This window comes from Rattus norvegicus, chromosome 2 (assembly GCF_021556685.1).
Source record: "Rattus norvegicus strain SHRSP/BbbUtx chromosome 2, alternate assembly SHRSP_T2T, whole genome shotgun sequence".
Taxonomy (NCBI): domain Eukaryota; kingdom Metazoa; phylum Chordata; class Mammalia; order Rodentia; family Muridae; genus Rattus; species Rattus norvegicus.
In genome coordinates, this window is record NC_141535.1 from 172,378,979 (window position 1) to 172,394,912 (window position 15,934).

Below are 15,934 nucleotides of genomic sequence, written 5' to 3' on the forward strand. Positions count from 1 at the left end.
TCTGTTGCTTGGGTTCCTGCGCTTGCCTCTCGCCATCAGATTATCTCTAGTGTTACTTTGTTCTGCTATTTCTGACAGTGGCTAGACTGTCCTATAAGCCTGTGTGTCAGGAGTGCTGTAGACCTGTTTTCCTCTCTTTCAGTCAGTTATGGGGACAGAGTGTTCTGCTTTCGGGCGTGTAGTTTTTCCTCTCTACAGGTCTTCAGCTGTTCCTGTGGGCCTGTGTCTTGAGTTCACCAGGCAGCTTTCTTGCAGCAGAAAATTTGGTCTTACCTGTGGTCCCGAGGCTCAGGTTTGCTCGTGGGGTGCTGTCCAGGGGCTCTCTGCAGCGGCAGCAACCAGGAAGACCTGTGCCGCCCCTTCCGGGAGCTTCAGTGCACCAGGGTTCCAGATGGTCTTTGGCTTTTTCCTCTGGCGTCCGAGATGTGTGTGCAGGGAGCAGACTCTTCTGGTTTCCCAGGCCTGTCTGCCTCTCTGAAGGTTTAGCTCTCCCTCCCACGGGATTTGGGTGCAGAGAACTGTTTATCCGGTCTGTTTCCTTCAGGGTCCGGCGGTGTCTCTGGCAGGGGTCCTGCCGCTCCTGGGCCCTCCCCCACGGGAGCCCAGAGGCCTTATACAGTTTCCTCTTGGGCCAGGGATGTGGGCAGGGGTGAGCAGTGTTGGTGGTCTCTTCCGCTCTGCAGCCTCAGGAGTGCCCACCTGACCAGGCGGTTGGGTCTCTCTCTCACCGGGTCTGGGAGCAGAGAGCTGCTGCGGGCCGGGATCCGCGGGTGTGGGACTTCCGGTAAACACAGAACGTGCCCGGTTCTAGAGAAATTCTGCTTCTGTGTGTCCCAAGCTCACCAGGCAGCTTTCTTGCAGCAGAAAATTTGGTCTTACCTGTGGTCCCGAGGCTCAGGTTCGCTCGTGGGGTGCTGCCCAGGGGCTCTCTGCAGCGGCAGCAACCAGGAAGACCTGTGCCGCCCCTTCCGGGAGCTTCAGTGCACCAGGGTTCCAGATGGTCTTTGGCTTTTTCCTCTGGCGTCCGAGATGTGTGTGCAGGGAGCAGTCTCTTCTGGTTTCCCAGGCCTGTCTGCCTCTCTGAAGGTTTAGCTCTCCCTCCCACGGGATTTGGGTGCAGAGAACTGTTTATCCGGTCTGTTTCCTTCAGGGTCCGGCGGTGTCTCTGGCAGGGGTCCTGCCGCTCCTCGCACATAAACTTCTTAATGCTTCGAAATGAAGCAGAAATTAAAATCCATTGCTTTAGAGGTGACTAATGCATAACCTGGCCAATCTAGAACTTCTCAGTGTGTACAACTTTAAGTAAGTGAATCTATCCCATCAACAGGCCAAGTGTAACCAGAAACCGGCTAGATGGATACGCTAATCCCTGCTGAAGTCTTTGTATAGTAAATACCTTGCTGTATATTGGATAGGAATCTTGCTCCATTAAAGAAACAGAAAGGTTGTTTTGGTTTTCAGGGGAGAGTTTTGGAGAGGGAAAACTAGCAAAGACCTATTATATAATGCAAACCCAGAAAGGTCAAGAGACTTTGAAGAGGCATGTCTGCTCATTGTAAATGTGGAAGCAGTGTCAGCCCAGTGGTTTCCAGCATCATTGCCAGTGACTCCAGAGTACTGGGAAAGAATCAAAGCTTATCCAGAAGAGGCTTGATTTCTGTGATGATCGCAATATAAATGAGTTATCCATCCAGGAATGATTTTACATAGCATCTTTCATATCCAAACGTTCTCAGAATACTTAGCTCTCTGTATACTTAGCCCTCTGGGGTAGTGGATGGTGTCAGTTGCAAACAAGAAACTGCCAGAAAGAGAGGACTCCACTTGCTGTAGCCCACACCTCACTCCATGCGTCACAGTCTTTTCCTGAACTTGAGATGGGTCCGTACTATTTATGGACCACCAATCACTAGAAAGAACTAGACAGGGTGCTATGGAGAAACACACAGGATTTACCAGGCATGGTGCCTGCCGTAGCATGAAAACAAGCAAGCTTCCATTTATTTTCCCCTGCAGCTGCCGTCCTATCCTTCCAAAGATCCGTTCTGGGCTTTTGGCAGTGGCAGAGTTGACCTGCAAATCAATTCAACTCCATTGCCAGCTCCTAAAATGGACTGTGGTCCAGTTCCCCCACACAGGTGAGAGGAAAATATTCATAAGAAGTCTGTCAGCGCCATTAGAGGCTGCAGTTCCTCAGCTGTAGATGATGGTCTCTACAATCTTACATAAGACCCTCCAGCACCTGTGGAACATAGCACCTCCTCCCCATTTCATTCAGTCATTGCTTCCCAAGGACTCTTTGAGAACTCTGAACTCCACTACTGATGAACTGGAACTTTGGCCTCTTGGGGGTTCCAGCTGAGAAATGCTGTGACCACATTTTGTGCCTCTCCAAAAATCATTTTTTTAAAGAATAAAATCTCCTTTTGATTGTTAAAGGCAATACCTGGAAACTTGAAAAACATCTTTTCTCATATTGTCTCATTTGGTGCACTGGAAGAAAGGCCCAGAAAGAGAGAGGTATGAAGGGAAGGTGTGGGTGGGGTAAGGGAAGCCTGAAGCTTGCTTGAACATGGCCTGCAAGGTAGTTTATTCCTTTGAAGTGGTTTCAGTGTTGAGAGGTAACCATCAGAGAAGACCACTCGCACACCAGTTCAAGCCAATGAAAGTCTTCATCAGTCACCAGTGGGCAACTACACTGGCTGTTTGAGATGCCAGGATAACCCCGAGCCTTTCTCTTTTTTTTTTTTCTTTTCTTTTTTTTTTTTCCGGAGCTGGGGACGGAACCCAGGGCCTTGCGCTTGCTAGGCAAGCACTCTACCACTGAGCTAAATCCCCAACCCTGATCTGAGCCTTTCTTTGAGAGAATTTTAAGCTCAAAAAACACATCCTTGATTGACATTACTCAACCAGAAGCAGAACTTACAGAAACCAAAAGGCAAGGTTAGTACATTTAGGGACCTTCCCAGAACTGTGGCCTGTGATGGAGTGGGCCTTCGCTCTCGTTTTGACAGTGGGGTGGCCTACTCATTGGGTTCCAAGGCCTGAGAGTACTTCCACCATGGCGTCAGCCTTGCTAAGGTCTGGGACCCTGTTACATCAACCCTGATGAAACAGGAGAAGTTGGGTGTCCTCTTTTGGATAATAATAAAAGAATTTAGAAATTGACTCAAACACAACCCAAGACATTTTACTAGAGTGAAAAAGAAACCCTCAGGGCAGGCAACTGTAAACACCCCAGCAACTGCCTGGAGGTGGAGAACGGAGGAGAGAAGTGAAGAGGCCATGGCAGTTCGCGTTGGTAAGAAGGTCAGGCACATGGCAGACACATGGTGGGAAGAGAGGCTTTAAAGAAGGAACCAAGGAAGCCCAAAATGTTGGTTGGTGGTAGGGGGTAGATGGGAGTGGGGGGTGGTGAGGGGGGTAGGGGATGGGGAGGAGAGGGGGTGTTGGGGAAGGTGTGCTTAACAAGACAGGGAAGAAAAGGAAGAAAAGTTATGATTTTCTGAATCGTGTTAAGAAGCCATTCAGAAATGTGGGAAGACTTATACCCTGAATGGCTGTGACCCATACAGTTTACCTCAGCCTACAAAATGCAGGGATCCTGGGAAGCAGATGTCCAGTCCATTGAAGGACAATGACCCTGCCTGTCTCTTCAACATATTTTAAGGCGAGCCCACTTTTCTAGCAGTGGTTTTTTTTTTTTGTTTTTTTTTTTTTTTGTTTTTTTTGACCAAGTGGGCGACCAGGCCCATCTGTAATGTTAGATCTCCACTGAAGCCAGAGATTCTCTTTTCTTGACTTCTTGACTGAGGCTTTTTTTTTACCCTAATATCCTCCTACAAGAGGTAACCCTAAAACCATTTAGGAATCAGATCAGAGCCCAAAACACTGGGCGAGGCTGTCAAGAGGCCGGAGGGCCTTTGCTGCCTTCAGGCCAAACAGAAGTGGTTCCTTTCCTTTGGCCCAGCCGACCGACCCCCAGCTGCCTAGCCAATCTCTACCATCCCATCTCAGCCTCACTGAAGCTGGCGTGAGGATTTCACACACTACGGACCCTTTATTTTACAGAACTTCTTTCTACTCTCTGCATCTTGCAGATTTCAAAATAAACAAGTTCAGAAACACTGATTCTTTGCCCAGGGTCCCAGCTAACAGAGTTGGGGAAGTTCCTAAGCCATCCTTTCGAGAGATGAACAGACTGGAAGAACTGCTCACAGGCAAAGCTACTTTTACACCTACAGAGAAGTGCTCCCACTGCCCTGGCAGAGGAACTGCAGGAAACTGGCTTTAAGGGGAAGCCTGGAAACCCCTGCTGCTTGAAGATTCCATGTGTTTCTGTCCTGGCAGGTGGATGGAGGACAGGACCCTTCCGGACACAGCCTTGCTTCTGTTCCACGGCAGGAGAAAGCATAGCTCTGAATCCATGAAATCCAAGTCCGCTCTCAACCTTGCTGTGGAATTGCAGTATGGTCTGTTTCATGTTCCCTAAATTGTTTGCAACAGGCAGCTGTGCTGGGTCAGAATCTCACAGGGGATTCTGAGATTCCAGACAGGGTAGGGGCTGGGAAGAGTACAATTCACATATGTGGAGCATCTGAGGAATTTAGGGGCTAAATAGAGAAGTGTTTGGATGCAAGCTGCTAAAATTCCTGGACCTGCAAAAGGTTCAGGAACAATCTCCAGTCCACCCAGGTACCCGAGACAGACCTTTTACAGGTGTTCAGTTGGACCTCCCATCAGTTGTAAACACATTTTATCCCAACATCCCTTAGAGATTTCCACAGGTGAGAGATAAGAACTTAAGTCTTCTTGGCTTTGCCAACCCAAGATTCAAATAAATCCCGGCTCTTTGACCCAAATGTGCATTTTTTGACGACAGTATATGGCTCCTCATGAATGGATTGATTCTAAAGCTAATGAATATACAAAGACAGGCTTTTCTGCAACGTGTACCCCAACCACCTATGCTCGGGCAATCAGAATAGCTGAGTTCACCCACAAGGGAGGATAGACCAAATAGGACTTGGATTTGAACCAGTTACATGAATTAATTTTTGTCTTGGGGTTCTGACAGCAGAATAAACCAAAAAGCCCATAATCCCATGATGAAATTATATCGTTAAAACCCTTGGCAGCTCAGCTATTTTACATAAAATATATGCACGGCTTCTGAGAATTTCTCTCCTCCAGCAAACAGGGCAGGAAAAATATATTAATAATGGCCAGAGTCTCTGCTATCATGCGGGTATTTATGGGACTTTATTGCTAGGACCTGTGCTGGCTTGGAAGTGGGAAGGTAAATTGTCTCTGTGGTGGGAAACAATACGCTGGACGCTCGACCATGCAAATGAGGGAACTCTAAAACCAGCAACTTCCAATCACACACACCACGGGGGCACGCCAACATTTCTGGCACGTCTCTCCCCAGAAGAGAGCCAGGCGTGTTCCACAGAATCTTCTCAGAGCCCACATCAAAGGCTATGTGAAGCTCTGTATTTGGGACTTCTGTTTTGCAGCCGGCTCCCTAACATGGGGTGGGGTCATCTAGGGCAAATAACAAAACATTTTCACCAAAACGCCATAGTTGGAATTCCCTCCTGGGCCTGGGCTCCTCCCATATACACCCGGAGCACACTTTTCCCAGCCCTGCAGTCCTCTGGGTCCTCGCCTGGTGGGTCCCCACCCTTCCACCTGCTGCACACCGCACTGCCCAGCCCAGGCATGAAAGAACTAGAGGGACTGAGCCCGCGACACACCCTGGCTATCTATAGAACATGCCTCTGGGGGTTCTGCTGACAAGTCACTCGAGATCCTCCTTGGGCTTTATTATGTCACAGGAACCCTGGTTGGAATGCTGAGGATTAAATTCCAAGCCCTTCCCTGTGGGCTGGGCTCCTAGCCAAACACCGGGTTACCATCCGGGCTCTCGGGCGCCCCCTACTGAACGTTTTTGCCTCTGTATCTAGCACCTGCCTGGCTTCAGAGAACCCAGTCCCATAACGGTGTTTTGCTCCCTTCACCTCAGGAACACCTTTGTATAGAGAGAGCACAGATCCAGCCTTCAGATCGGCTTTAATTTCCGTCTCTCCTTGTGAATTTGGGCAAGCTGCCAATCTCATTGAGCCTGATGGCCTCTACCCGAAGAATACCTGAACTCAACTATCTGAGAGAGGAAGGCTGGCCCTTGGTCAAGGCAAGAAAAGTGTAAAAATGTCTTAAATGGACTGCCCTACCGTACTCCTCGCCCATGATGTAGATTTATAGTAAGTGCCACACAGGTCTGCGGCGTTGAATAGGTGAATGAAGATGCACAAGACTTCAGTGGTTTCTAATGCGCAGAAGTCACCTATTGTACTTCCGATCTTGCAGAGAGCAACCACTGACCCTATTTCAGCATACCAAAGTGAGTTACATAGTGCTTTGAAAACACCAGCAATATTGGCAACATCCGTTGCCATTTTACTAAGAGCTTTGTTCGTTCTCTCTCTCTCTCTCTCTCTCTCTCTCTCTCTCTCTCTCTCTCTCTCTCTCTCTCTCTCTCCCCCTCCACCCCCGTGTGTGTGTGTGTGTGTGTGTGTGTGTGTGTGTGTGTGTGTGCGCGCGCGTGTGTGTGGGCGCGCGCGCACGCGCACCACTGTGGAGACCGAGCTCATTTTCTTTTGTTACATTCCAGCCCTTACTGAATATTTTTTTTTCACATTTCTAATTTCAGAAACAACCCTGGGGAGCAAGTTCCTCTGCCCTTTAGGGGTGAACACCTTGAATTTTTGATGATTCACTTGAGCCCCAAGTCAAAGAGCTGTGAGTGACTGAAGCTATAGGCCTCTTCCTCAATTTCTGGAGTCACTCCTTGACATTTTACTTTGAGTGTGTGTGTGTGTGTGTGTGTGTGTGTGTGTGTGTGTGTAGTGTGTGTGTGTGTGTATAGTGTGTGTGTGGTGTGTGTGGTTTATGTGGTGTGTGTGTGTGTGTAGTGTGTGTGGTGTGTGTGTGTGGTGTGTGTGTGTGTGTGTGGTTTATGTGGTGTGTGTGTGTGTGTAGTGTGTGTGGTGTGTGTGTGTAGTGTGTGTGGTGTGTGTGTGTAGTGTGTGGTGTGTGTGTGGTGTGTGTGTGGTGTGTGTGTGGTGTGTGTGTGTGGTTTATGTGGTGTGTGTGTGTGTAGTGTGTGTGGTGTGTGTGTGTAGTGTGTGTGGTGTGTGTGTGGTGTGTGCGATATGTGTGTGGTATGTGTGTGTGTTATATATGGTATGTGTGTGTATGTATGTGTGTGTATGGATGTTTTGCCTGCATGTATGTGTAGGCACCACCTTTGTGCATTGGCTTATCCTCTGAAACTGGAGTTACACTGCATGGTTCTAAGTTGTCATGTGGGTGCTGGGAATTGAACCCAGGTCCTCTGGAAGAGCAGCAAGTCCTCTTAAAAGATGAGCCATCTCTCCAGCCCTGGATTCACTATGTTTGCCCTTGACCTCCCTCTAGGCCTCCGGTGGATATACAAGACAGGTAATAATATGTCTCACTTCTTTCATGACATCAGTCACCTGGAGGACAGCACTGTGGTCATTGTTACAGGCCTTTTCTGGATCCTTCCAAAAGATGGTGAGTAGGAGGAGGGATTGGGAGTCCTATTCACCAGGAGCAATATGAGAAAAGCTATATGAGAATGTGTCAGATCCCCTGAGCCTTTCAAAGGGCATGAATGTTTACAGTCACACAGTAATGCCTCATGTCTGTCTCTGTTACGCACACATACACACACACACACACACACACACACACGCACACGCATGCATGTACACACACACACACACACACACACACATTACATTCCTCTCCTATAACACTATGTCACTAGTCTGCCACCTAAGCCTAGTAAGTGAACATGTAAATGAATAATAAACTATGTCTGTGCCAATGGGGCATAGAAGCAGGGACTTTAACGTGTGGCCCAGGGGGAGAGGAAGTGTACAGAGACTGTGACAGACAGTGAACTCAGTGCCATTGCCAACAGCATGAATTCATGACCCCAGGAAGTTGGCAGTGTTGTCATTTCTGGAAGAGAAATAACATGTCTTTTTCTTAAACACCTTATTTTCTCTTCCTTTAAACAATGTGGCTGTCTTCCCATGAACGTACTGTAAAAACAGATTCTCTCTGTTCATGCTTCCATGGGACGACTAAATCCTGATGGCTGGGATTTTAGGAGCTTCAGATTTGATGAGTTGGACCATCCATAACACATTTTTCTCTGAAGGCCTCCAGAAGATGTGGACTTGGCCTCAGGTAGAAGAAGGGGCCACAGCTCTCACACAGGCCACAGTCTGAGAAGTAACATTACACAAAGATGAGATCTGTGGTCTCCAACATGTGTGGAAAGGTTCAAATCCTGAGGGCACCACTCACAAGTAGTTCATTGGAAGCCAAGAATTAAAAATGTTAAGGTGGTTTATACCGTCTTTTCAGAACTAGTTTCCTATTAAAAATTCGAGTAGATGTAAATAGAATACAGTAAATTATCATGGACTCAATTTTTTGTTTTAATTCAATTCATGTAACTGGAGAGCTGGCTCTGCAGTTAAGAGCATTTACTGTTCTTTTAGAGGACCTGAGTTCAGTTCCCATCTGGCAGCTCACAACGGCTGTAACTCTAGTTCCAAAGGATCTCACATCTCCTTCCACCTCCTTGGGCTCCTATATGCATGTATTGCATAATAACTCAACTAAAAGCATATTGTTGACAGAGCCCTTTTTTTCTGTGGGCTTTTATGAAGTGTAAACTACTGGTTTCTTTGGAAAGCTAGTTATGTCAAATGATGGTTTGCTGGGAACCACAGGTGAAAAAATGTCTTGCTAAAGCAAATGCATGAAAGAATATTTTCCTGAAGCAGACACAGGTGAAAGGATGTTTGGATACAGCAGACACGTGAAAGGACACTTGATGAAGGAGTGTAACTAGGACCCCACAGACAGCGGGAGACGAGCACTGAGCATTGGTTTGGTTTGCTCTGCCTTGGTATTGTTGGTTAAAGACACTCATGTATTGGTTCACCTTACATAATGTTGTTGAGCTCAACTTGTGATAACGCCACCATTGAGAAAAACGTGTGCAAGAACTGTTTGTGAGGATCCCGGGGCAGCTTGCTGCCTCCACAGCCTCACCTCAGGCTGGTTGTCAAGCCTGGTGGTTTCTTCAGGATTGAACTACAGCTGCGGGTTTGTGCCTGGTGCCTGCCTAGAGGGCTGGTCTGTAGCTGCTGAATTGTATTTGTTGTTTGCTACAGGACTGAACTGCAGCCTAAGAAGATTGAACCCATCCCCAAAGAACTATTGCTAACCAGGTCCACTCCCCCATATCCAAATAACTTTTCTCTTCCCCTGCCTCTGCTGGGTAGTGGATAGAGGAGAGGTTGAACCTTTATTAAAAGTAGGTTGCAAAAAATTCATACCTATACGTCTATGGTTGCCCTCGTAGCTTGCTCACCAGAAAAGGAGAGGAACCACACAGAGAAAACTCAGGCAGTCTCCTTCCTCTGAGGGACTCACTGTGAGGATGAGTGTTGAAACACAGAGGTGAGCTTTCTCTGGTACCTGCAGAGAGCTGGTAGTCTCTTTGAGAACAGTGAGACTAGACTTGGACCTAGGAGGTGTCAGTGGGGTTAGAGGGTGCAGGAGGACACTCTTCAGGTGAAGTGTGGCCCGAACCAAACACAAAGACTAACAAAGTGGAGGTAATGAGATGCTTGTAGAAGAAGCATCCAATCTCCACAGAGATAAGCGGAAAATAGAAGCCATGGGAGAGTAGGGAAGTGGAAGGGCTGGTTTTGGTTCGCTTGTAGGAAAAACAAAACAGCCCCAATGCTAGAGAGCCTGCGGTGCAACCCAAAAACACACAGGCTTCATGCGCACGGGCAGGATTTCTCCAGCAGGAGGGAGATGCTGGAGGAAAATAGAAACTTCCACAATGGCTTTGATGACCCCAGGCCCAGCAGCTGCCAAGACCAGCCTGGCAGCACAAAGCAGACCCCAGGAACAACAGAAGCAGCACTTGCCTCAGAAGATCCTGGTGCGAACCCAGCCCTGGCAGAGCTGTGCTGTGTCGGGAGCTCACAGTACCACACATCACTGACACGCCAGACACTGTGCCCAGCCCTTTACATGCCTCCTCCCATTTATTTTCATAGCAGCTGCCAAGGCAAAGAACTCGTTCACACGTAGCAGATGAGGGCAGACTGGCATGGGAAGTCAGACAAGGCACAGAAGATGGATCTCAGGTGACATTCAAACATGGGTCTGGCTCTACAGCCACGGCTACAGATGGCTGATGACCAGATCTACCTCACCTTGATTGTCATGGTATCAGCAGCTAATCATTTAGCATTAGAACAGTGAACATTTAGAATATATCTGATGTGCATTCTTCCCATGGGCAGCTCTATAGTTCCTCTGTGAGACCCTTGTCTTCTCATTTTAGATATGGAGGCACAGAGAGGCTAAATAACTATAGTGCACAGTAAGAGAAGCAAAGAGCTTCATACCAAGTAGGACTCTATGCTTGACCTTCTCAGCCCACTACCTTTGTGTGGATACCTATGTGAACTAGGCTTCTCATCTTGTTTTCTTCCTAATGCCCACTGAGGACGCACTGGGGATGGACACAAAGGCTGGCTCCATTGACCTTCCCTAGGAACACAAGGCCAGAAGAGACAGGCAGGTTGACTCTGTGACCTTCTGTTCTGTGCTAGTAGTATCTGATTCCTTCCCTCAGAGGCACCTCCAATCCTAAGGGGAGGTCATTTGGAGGTCATTGGAGGCCCTTGGTCGGGGGAATCTCAGAAGTCTGAGTATTGGGGTACAGTTTGAGAATCAGTGAGACGACTCATCCAATTAGTCTGGTGTCTGAAGAATTTTCTTATTTTTAATTAAAATCTCCTTGTGGAAGGTCATGAAGGATCACAAGCCGATGATGGTGAGTAGAGCAGAAAATCTCTTCCCTTCAGGGACCATGTAAGGCCATCGAGGGTCCTCTTGATCTTTGCAGTTTGCTTTCTTCTCAGTGATCATGTTGGCAGATGATCACAGCAACAAAGTGACATTGAACCACAAAATGGATAAATAAAACCCTGGCTGAGACCAGAGCCTGCTAAACCTACATCTCTGTATCTATCTTTATAGATAGATAGATAGATAGATAGATAGATAGATAGATAGATAGATAGATAGATAAAGAGACATAGATATGGACCAGTTGCCTCTGGAAGGAACAGGTTGGGACAGTGTCAAGTGTTTCTTTAGATGTAAGGAGAATCCAGTATGCCCAGCCCTCAGTTTCTCCCTTACTCTCCACCTATTTACAGGTCAGTTCCCTGCAGTGGTCATAGCATCTGTAATGACAGTAGAGATGGTGGCACATCAGGGGTAGCAGGTTGAGGTCATGCCTTAAGTCTGACCACTCACTATGCTTTGCAAATGAGGAACAAGGTTCCTTAGAGGTGAGGTCACAACGGCCGATGATCCTGTGCATTTCTTTGTAGGATATGTATAAAAATCAATTAGGATCATCAACAAGGAATGCAGGCTAAAGAGAAGCCGCAGCCAGGTTCAGTGAAGTCAACCATGTTCCAGATACCAGCACACCCTCTAGGGATGTGACCTCACGTGGTCCTGATGGGACTCTGATGAGATTAGACAAACACAGCATGTGCACTCAGAGGGAGGATGCCCGAGCCTGCAGAGGTGACATGGTGGGACTGAGACCACATAGGAAACAGCAGGGTTGATCTCAACTGCTTGTGGCCCTAAACCCTACCTTCACTGCCTTCTAGCAAGGCAGGGAAACGCAGGAAAATGGCAAACATCAACCAGCATTCACCTCACAAAATATTATTTTACCATAAAACCATCGCGAACTTAGTGTCAGAATATAGTAGAGGTGTTTAATGAAAATGCTGTGCCTGGAGCTTAAAATGCGCAGTAGAAGGTGGAAAGAGACTACTTAATCGCTAACAGGTGCCAGATATCATGTGAGATTTTTATTTTTCTCTTTTTTTCTCATTTGAATCTTCTACAGTATGGTAAGAGAGGCCTTTCCTAATGAAGAAATGAATGCAATCATTTTCCTCTGAAGTCCCCACACTATACTTTTAAAGCGATGAGGAAAAGGCTGGAGTGAATAGGCGGTCTATTTTCCTTTCCTTGGCAATAAAAACTAATGTGACATTAGTTTGCACCAGGAGGTAGAGGTTGGTTCCCCAAACTCATACCTAACCCAAGATGTTCACTGTTCATCGAAAGCCACAGAAACTAAAATTCAGAATTTGAACTTTGGAGCCCTGCCCCGGTTTTTGGCGTGTATCTTTCAGTCTATTAATAAAAGGATGTCACCTTCCTATGTTTAGCAGGATAGCGACTAGCCGGTCATTCTTTCCAATGCCCAGCAGTGAGTTCCAGCCAACATGGGCTTGCTCATGGCACACAGAGTTGGAAGACTGGGAAGCTCCCTACTGTCCGCTCACCTCCTATATGTGCAAGCTGAGACACAGAGCCAGCACCATTGGCCCAGAGACTCAAGAATTTTGATATTTAAATGTAGAATGTGAATTCTAAGGTCTTCAGACACAAGTCTCTTGGAGTTTTTTTGTACCAATCAGTAGTCAGGATGAAGTGCTTCCTCTCTTAGGTGAGTTAAACCTTCAGGTTGGGAAGTCTTTACGTTTGTGCAGTGTGGATGGGGGCAGGTAGCTCAGTGGTACAGCACTTATCTAGTGTGCGAGAGGTCCCATGTTCCAGTCTAGCACTTCAAAACAACCAAACAAAACCCATAGCATTAGAAAAAGTAACTCTTACCCGTAAGATTCTGCATACCCAGAACAACGCTAAGGGCCTCGTGGGAACCACTTAGCTCTGGGGTGACACTGTGGTAAAAGTGATAGCCTCAGTCTAATATCTATACTGATGAAAATGAGCAAAAACAGTGTAGCCAGTTGGTGGCCAAGCCGCGATTTTAACCTGGACTTCAGGGCTGGTAATAAAGTTTTCCTTCTCAGAGGATTTAAAAACACGCCCAAGGTAAGATGGGAAAGCCAAGTGTCTATAGTCCTGAAACAGAGCCAAGATCCAATAAGCTTAAAATCCCTGAAAGGAAAATGTTAGTCCCCTCCCCCATTCCACACTCCCTCCTCCATCCTGCCGTCCTTTCCCCCTCCTCTCCCCCTCTTCCTTTCCCCTTTCCTCTTCCTCTCTTCTTCACAGCCAGGCCTACATGTAAAACAGGTTTTTATCAGCCTACCTGGCTCCTACTCAGTATGGTATGAGTCCGTGTTCTGTTGTTATAACAAAACACCTGAAGCTGTCTAACGTAAAGAAAAGAGATCCTTTTATCTCACAGTTGCAGAAGTTCAGGGCATGGCTCTGGCATTGACTCAGCTCTGGTGACCCCCCTCATGGCAGATCGGATCACAGTGGTGGGAGAAGATACATATGAGAGAGAGAGAGAAAGAGAGAGAAAGAGAGAGAGAGAGAGAGAGAGAGAGAGAGAGAGAGAGAGAGAGAGAGAGATTACAGGTTGGAGGCCAGGAACCAGAGAGCCTAAAGGAGCCATTAATGACCCCACACTCGATCCCAACATCCCTTAACAGAACTATGCTCGGCACCAACTTCCCAACACATTCACCCCTGAGGTGCACACTCTAGATATGTTTCACCTGTGACAGATGAGCATTTCTTGTAACTAAAGTTGTGCCTAAGTGTATACCAGGAAGCTCTTCTCTGCATTTAATCAACAAATACATACCAGGAAGCTCTTCTCTGCATTCATTCAACAAATACACACCAGAATTCAGGCCTGTGCAAGGCAGACATGGTTGAGATGTGAAGAAGTTCTCCAATGTAATGTCAGACCTTAAAACACACCAGGGGGCTTCTGAGGAGGTAGCAGGCAATGCCTTTGCTATTACTCCATCAGAGTGAGCATGGCTGAAGTTGTGTTTTCCAGAACAACAAAAATAATTGTCTTCCACTCTTAAAGTAAGCCTGAAGCCCCTCTCGCTGAATGGACTGAATTCTACTGTTTCTGGTTTAGAAGGTTCTTTCTGCACCTGGAGAGATGGCTCAGCCGTGAATAATACTACTCTTACAGAGAAGTCAGGGCCAGCACCTACATGGCCACTCACAACATCTGTAATTTCAGTTCCAGAGGATCTTGTGCCTTCTTTGGGATGCTACAGTGATGAGTCACACATGTGGTACATATACATACTTGTAGGCACACACACACACTCACACACACATACTCACACACACACTCACACAAACACACTCTCATACACACACTCACACACACACTCACACACACATACACACACATACACACTCTCACACACACACTCACACACTCACACAAACACACTCTCATACACACACTCACACACACACTCACACACACTCACACATACACTCTCTCTCTCTCTCTCACACACACACACACACACACACTTTACATATAATTAAATAAGTTTGTCCATGAACAAAATCAGAAAAACATGTATTAAAAGGAAGCAAAAGAAAGGAATACACAAAAGGGAGGGGGCAATGGGGAGATTAAAGGTGAACCTTGGAGCCTGTGGATCTGAGTCAGAACTTTGGTCCCACCCATCTCCGGCTGCAGGAGCCTGGGAAGCAAGCACTGAAGCCATTCTCCAGTGCAGTTTTAAAGTCACTGGAAGGCTATACTGGTCTCTCCCTTGCAGGGTGATTAGATGAGTGGGAACACATGTGAGCCACCCTCTCGGGGCCTGGCATCTTGTAACGCTCAATGTGTAGTAACTGCCATGTCTATTTAAGATCACGGGAGGTTTGTATAACATTTGGCCCGTCTCTGTTGAAAATTAAACCGAGGATCTCCAACAGTAAAAAGTAATTTCTTAAAGCACAATCAGCCACCAGCAGAGCCATACTTACTGAGTTTCTGCCACGGACACTCGACCGCTCTGGACTTGAGGGAGCTCTGTGCAGCAATGATGAAAGAAACAAAAATGGAAATAATATGGAAATAATCAAAAGAGTACTAAGCATGCTTGCTTTTTAAAGCGCGTGGCAAGGGCTCCGTGGAGAGAGAGAGAATGAAATCACAACTTGTTTCAGCTGAAAGCAAACTGTAAATGAACACACTGGCTGTCACACAGGGCTGGCCATCTAAGCAGGGGACAGTAGTTAATGCAGTCCATGTTGCTGTGACAAACTCCGAAAGCTCAGAGGCCTACCACGTGTTTCCATGGCATTCACATCAGGTCCAGCAAACTTGGCACACACAATGTGGGGAAGGAAGGCTCTGCTCCATGGAATCACTCAAGTTCCCAGTGACTAAGCCTTTGTCACCATCAACTTGTGATTTCTAGTGCACTGGGTGACTTGGTTAGGGTTTTTGTTGCTGTGACAAAATACCATGATTAAAAGACAAGCTGAGGGGGGCGGGGAGAGTTTATTCAGCCTACACTTCCACATTGCTGTTCATCACCAAAGGAAGTCAGGACTGGAACTCACACAGGGCAGGAACCTGGAGGCAGTAGCTGATGCAGAGGCCATGGAGGGATGCTGCTTTCTGGGTTGCTCCCCATGGTTTGCTCAGCCTGCTTTCTTATAGAGCCCAGCACCGCTAGCCCAGAAATGGCTCCACCTACCATGGGCCGGGCCCTCCTCTATTGATCACTAACTGAGAAAATGCCTTACAGGAGGATCTCATGGAGGCATTTCCTTAACTGAGGCTCCTTTTTCCTTTCTCTGCGATGACTCTGATTTGTGTCAAGTTGACACACGAAACCAGCCAGTACAACTGACCCCTTATCAACTTGACATGCCAACACATCACTATTTTGTGGGGACCTTCCAACTTAGGAAAACCATTTAGAAACCATTGCCATTTCTAAGTTCATAGTGC

The 15,934-nt window shown here is 47.1% G+C and overlaps 1 long non-coding RNA gene across 2 annotated transcripts; it reads left to right on the plus strand.

Annotated features, from left to right (window-relative positions):
- The first annotated feature begins 5,878 nt into the window (after window positions 1-5,878).
- LOC147996330 (uncharacterized) lies at window positions 5,879-12,403 on the plus strand. Of its 2 annotated transcripts, XR_015672056.1 has the most exons (5): window positions 5,879-6,406; window positions 6,716-6,804; window positions 7,483-7,602; window positions 10,185-10,274; window positions 12,071-12,403. It is a non-coding gene; the product is annotated as an uncharacterized LOC147996330 (long non-coding RNA). The 2 variants fall into 2 exon arrangements; XR_015672049.1 differs by lacking the exon at window positions 6,716-6,804.
- Window positions 12,404-15,934: the final 3,531 nt, after the last annotated feature.